Source organism: Moschus berezovskii, chromosome X, assembly GCF_049115385.1.
Source record: "Moschus berezovskii isolate FMDL1 chromosome X, NW_MosBer_1.0, whole genome shotgun sequence".
NCBI classification, from domain to species: domain Eukaryota; kingdom Metazoa; phylum Chordata; class Mammalia; order Artiodactyla; family Moschidae; genus Moschus; species Moschus berezovskii.
In genome coordinates, this window is record NC_142488.1 from 66,226,236 (window position 1) to 66,232,665 (window position 6,430).

Sequence of the window (6,430 nt, forward strand, 5' to 3'; positions counted from 1 at the left end):
ATCTGCAGTGATTTTGGAGCCCAAAAAAATAAAGTCTGACACTGTTTCCACTGTTTCCCCATCTATTTCCCATGAAGTGATGGGACCAGATGCCATGATCTTTGTTTTCTGAATGTTGAGCTTCAAGCCAACTTTTTCACTCTCCTCTCTCCCTTTACCATATATAAAATATATACAATCTACAAAAATAACTCAAAATGAATTCAAAATTTAAACATAATTTCTAAAGTTATGAAACTTTTGTAATAAAACATAAGAATAAATTTACACAGGCCATAGTTTCTTTGATATGATACCAAATCCTCAAAAAACATTTTAAAAAACACATAAATCAGCATCATTAAAATTAAAATGATTCTACTTCAAAGTAAACCAACAATTTGAAAATGCAACACCTAGAACTGGATAACGGAGAAGGCAATGGCAAGCCACTCCAGTACTCTTGCCTAGAAAATCCCATGGATGGAGGAGCCTGATGGGCTGCTGTCCGTGGAATCGATAAGGGTCGGACACGACTGATCAACTTCACTTTCACTTTTCACTTTCACACATTGGAGAAGGAAAAGGCAACCCACTCCAGTGTTCTTGCCTGGAGAATCCCAGGGAAGGGGGAGCCTGGTGGGTTTCCGTCTATGGGGTCACACAGAGTCGGACACGACTGAAGTGATTTAGCAGCAGCAGCAGCAACAGAACTGGATAAATTTTTTGCAATCCGTGTATCTTATAAGGGACTTGAATGTAGTATGTGAAGAACTCTTATAATTCAATAATAAAATAGCAAATATCCAGTTAATAAATGAACAAAGGATCTGAACAGATATTTCTCTAAGGAAGATAAGCAAATGGTCAATAAGCACATGAAAGGACTCTGTATATTATTTTCCATTAAGGAAACACAAATCAAAACCACAATGAGATACCACTTGACATTTACTAGAATGTTGAAAATATTACACCATGTGAAAGAAACCAGTCACAAAAAAATCACACATTGTATGATTTCATTTTCATGAAATGTCTGGAATAAACAAATTCTGAAGTAGTAAATGTATATTAGTGTTTTCTTATGCCTGAATGAATTAAGAGAAAATTAGCAGTGACTGCTAAAATATACATGGCTTTTTATTGAAGTGATAAAATATTCTATTGTTATGATGGTTGTACAATTTTGTGAATATACTCAAAAACATTGAATTGTGCATTTTAAACAGGTGATTTCTATGGTATGTGAATTACATTTATCTTTATTCCCACTTGAAGAAATTGTATGAAGCTGCTACACATGCATGAGAGAAATTAAAACTTCATCTTGCATTTGCATTCCAGTTAACTCTACACACATAATATCAAGATGGGCACAAAAAAGAACAGAAACAGTAAAGACCTAACAGAAGCAGAAGAAATTAAGAATAGGTGGCAAGAAGACACAGAACTGTACAAAACATGTCTTAATGATCCAGAAAACTGCAATGGTGTGATCACTAATCTAGAGCCAGACATCCTGGAGTGTGAAGTCAAGTAGGCCATAGAAAACATTACTATGAACAAAGCTAGTGGATGTAATGGAATTCCAGCTGCTGCTGCTGCTGCTGCTGCTAAGTCACTTCAGTCGTGTCCAACTCTGTGCGACCCCATAGACGGCAGCCAACCAGGCTCCCCCGTCCCTGGGATTCTCCAGGCAGGAACACTGGAGTGGGTTGCCATTTCCTTCTCCAATGTGTGAAAGTGAAAAGTGAAAGTGAAGTCGCTCAGTCGTGTCCGACCCTTAGTGACCCCACGGACTGCAGCCTACCAGGCTCCTCCATCCATGGGATTTTCCAGGCAAGAGTACTGGAGTGGGGTGCCATTGCCTTCTCCGGAATTCCAGCTGATCTACTTAAAATCCTAAAAGATAATGTTGGTAAAGTGCTGCACTCAATATGTCAGCAAATTTGGAAAACCCAAAAGGACTGGAAAAGTTCAGTTTTCATTCCAATTCCAAAGAAGGGCAATGCCAAAGAATGTCTAAACTACCACACAATTACACTCAGTTCATATGCTAGCAAGGTAATGCTCAAAATCCTTCAAGCTAGGCTTCAACAGCTTGTGAACCAAGAACTTCCAGATATACAACCTGGATTTTGAAGAGGCAGAGGAACCAGACATCAAATTGTAAGCATTCATTGAATCATGGGGAAAGCAAAGGAGTTCCAGAAAAAACATCTACCTCTGCTTCATTGACTGTGCTAAAGCATTTGACTATGTGGATCACAAGAAACTGTGGAAAATTCTTAAAAAGATGGGACTACCAGACCACCTTACCTGTCTCCTGAGAAATCTGTATGTAGGTCAAGAAGCAACAGTTAAAACTGGACATAGAACAACTGACTGGGCCCAAATTAGGAAAGGAGTACAACAAGGCTGTATATTGTCACCCTGCTTATTTAACTTATATGCAGAGTGCATCATGTGAAATCCTGGGCTGCATGAATCACAAGCTGGATTTGCAGTTGCTGAGAGAAATATTAACAATCTCAGATATGCAGATGATACCACTGTAATGGCAAAAATTGAAGAGGAACTAAAGAATCTCTTGATGAAAGAGAAAAAGGAAAGAGCTGGCTTGAAATTCAATGTTTAAAAAAGCTAAGATCGTGGCATCCAGTCCCATCACTTCATGGCAAGTAGAAGGGGAAAAGTGGGAACAGTGACAGATTTTATTTTCTTGGGCTCCAAAATCACTCCGTGGACAAAGAATACAGACATGAAATTCAAAGATGCTTGCTCCTTGGAAGGAAACCAATAGCAAACCTAGACAGAGTATTGAAAAGCTATGGCTTTTCCAGTAGTCATGTACGGATGTAAAAGTTGGACCATAAAGGCTGAGCACCAAATAATTGATGCTTTTCAACCTTTTCAATGGTGCAAGATCAAACCACTCAATGCTAAAGGAAATCAACCCTGAATATTCATTGCAAAGACTGATGCTGAAGCTGAAGCTCCAATGCTTTAGCCACCTGATGCAAAGAGCTGACTCATTGGACAAAACCTGATGCTGGAAAAACTGAAGGCAAACTGAGAAGGGGAAGGCAGAGGCTTAGATGGTTAGATAGCATCACTGACTCAATGGACATGTGTTTGAGCAAACTCTGGGGTATAGTGGAGGAGCCAGTCTATGAGGTGGCAAAGAGTTGGACATAGCAACAACACAATATCTTATTTCTGTAGTCTCCTAGTTTCACTCAGTTATTTATCCTAAATTGCTTCACTTAATTAGGGCCCGAGTTTGTCAAAAAATATGGATTTTGGCAAGGTAAAAAGGATCATAAGAGAGCATGGTCTTCATTTACAAGATCTTAGAATCTTAGGCTATTCGGTCAGGACTGTAAAGGTTTTACATTGTAAATAATGGGAAATTAAATCCTAGGGGGGGTAAGACCAAGTCTTAGATCATAAGATTTGTTACTGATAGAGTTATGAGTCAATCTCAGGATTCAGTTGATTATATCAGGCTCTAGGCATGCATCCCGCCATGCTCAGTCACTCAGTCGTGTCCGACTTTTTTCGACCCTATGAACTGCAACCCACCAGGTTCCTCTGTCCATGGGATTCTCCAGGCAAGCATACTGGAGTGTGTTGCCATGCCCTCCTACAAGGGACCTTCCCCAACCAGGGTGGGAACCCGCATTTCCTGCATCTCCTGCATTGCAGACCAATTCTTTTACCCACTGTTCAGTTCAGGTTCAGTTCAGTTGCTCAGTCGTATCTGACTCTTTGCGACCCCATGGACTGCAGCAAGCCAGGCTTCCCTGTCCATCACCAACTCCCAGAGCTTACTCAAACTCATGTCCATCGAGTCGATGATGCCATCCAACCATCTCATCCTCTGTCGGCCCCTTCACCTCATGCCTTCAAACTTTCTCAGCATCAGGGTCTTTTCCAATGAGTCAGTTCTTCTCATCAGGTGGCCAACGGTATTGGAGTTTAAGCTTCAGCATCAGTCCTTCCAATGAATATTCAGGACTAATTTCCTTTACGATGGACTGTTTGGATCTCCTTGCAGTCCAAGGGACGCTCAAGAGTCTTCTCCAACACCACAGTTCAACAGCATCAATTCTTTGGCCCTCAGCTTTCTTTACAGTCCAACTCTCACATCTAAACATGACCACTGGAGAAACCATAGCTTTGACTAGACGGACCTTCTTTGGCAAAGTAATGAATATGCTGCCTAGGTTGGTCACAGCTTTTCTTTCAAGGAACAAGTGTCTTTTAATTTCATAGCTGCAGTCATCATCTACAGTGATTTTGGAGCCCAAGAAAATAAACTCTCTCACTGTTTCCATTGTTTCCCCACCTATTTGCCATGAAGTGATGAGACCAGGTGCAGGATCTGAGTTTTCTGAATTTTGAATTTTAAGCCACCTTTTTCACTCTCCTCTTTCACTTTCATCAAGAGGCTCTTTAGTTCTTCTTCGCTTTCTGCCATAAGGGTGGTGTCATCTGTATATTTGAGGTTATTGATATTTCTCCCAGAAATCTTGATTCCAGCTTGTGCTTCATCCAGTCTGACATTTCTCATGATGTACTCTGTGTATAAGTTAAATAAGCAGGGTGACAATATACAGCCTTGACGTACTCCTTTTCCTATTTGGAACCAGTCTGTTGTCCCATGTCCAGTTCTAACTGTCTGCATACAGATTTCTCAGGAGGCAGGTGAAGCAGTCTGGTATTCCCATCTCTTTAAGAATTTCCCCCAGTTTGTTGTGAACCATATAGTCAAAGGCTTTGGTGTAGTCAATAAAGCAGAAGTAGATGTTTTCCTGGAACTCTCTTGCTTTTTCAATGATCCAGCAGATGTTGGCAATTTGATCTCTGGTTCCTCTGCCTTTCCTAAATCCAGCTTGAACATCTGAAAGTTCATGGTTCATGTACTTTTGAAGCCTGGCTCGGAGAATTTTGAGCATTACTTTTCAGTGTGTGAGATGAGTGCGATTGTGCGGTAGTCTGAACATTCTTTGGCATTGCCTTTCTTTGCAATTGGAATGAAAACTGACCTTTTCCAGTCCTGTGGCCACTGCTGAGTTTTCCAAATTTGCTGGCATACTGAATGTAGCACTTTCACAGCATCTTTTAAGATTTGAAATAGCTCAACTTTAATTCCATCACCTCCTCTAGCTTTGTTTGTAGTGATGCTTTCTAAGGCCCACTTGACTTCACATTCCAGGATGTCTGGCTCTAGATGAGTGATCATGCCATTGTGGTTATCTGCGTCATTAAGATCTTTTTTCTATAGTTCTTCTGTGTATTCTTGCCACCTCTTCTTAATATCTTCTGTTTTGGTTAGGTCCATACCATTTCTGTCCTTTATCGAGCCCATCTTTGCATGAAATGTTCCCTTGGAATCTCTAATTTTCTTGAAGAGATCTCTAGTCTTTCCCATTCTATTGTTATCCTCTATTTCTTTTTTTTTTTTTGTATTGATCACTGAGGAAGGTTTTCTTATCTCTCCTTGCTATTCTTTGGAACTCTACATTCAGATTTACCCGCTGAGCCATCTGGAAACCCAGGCACTGTGCATACAGCTCTAGAAATAAGCCACTGAGAAAATATGCTCACACCTGTGTGTGAGAAAGGTAGATGGGAGAGAGGTGACCACTCCCTCTCCCCACCACTTCACTTTCTTTCCCCTACCTCTGGCCTGGTTGTTCAGGGCACATTATATGTTGTCCATAAACAAGCTGATGGATCCCATGGACTGGAGGTGGGAAAAGGTTTGCAGCCCCCAAATACTCAACTGCTTCACATCTCTCCAATTGAGTCCTACTGTCTTTTCTTTCCTGTCAGCTTCTGTCATCCATCCAATATTCTGGGCTCTATAATCAACTCAGGTGTTTAACGACACAATTATAGCTTAATTTGCCCTTGTTGCTGGTTGCTATGGTGATGCAGCCGACATTCTGCTCACTAAATTAAAATAAGAGGGAATCTGAGGTGGGAGGGGACAATGTGGAAAGATCGAGGAGGCTGAAATAATACTTTAATAATTTCTCTTGATTAAAAGTCTGTTTTAAATTTTTTTTCCCTAGTCTGTCTCTGGGAAAATAGAAACTTAACTGGGGTAAAAGCCTTTTTTAAAAAATTCATTGGAGTATAGTTGCTTTACAGTGTTGTGTTAGTTTCTGCTATACATCAAAGTGAATCAGTTATACATATATCCACTCTTTCCCAGATTAATTTCCCATTTAGATCACCACAGAACACTGAGTAGAGTTCCTTGTGCTATACAGTAGGTTCTCATTAGTTACAAATTTTATATAAGTAGTGTACATGTCAGGGGGAAAAAAAGCCTTTTAATGGAGATATTTCCAAGGTAAGGACAAGGCTTCATATATTCAAGACCAATAATAATTGCAGAAAGTGACTTTGGAAAACATATCAGTAGGGATGGAAA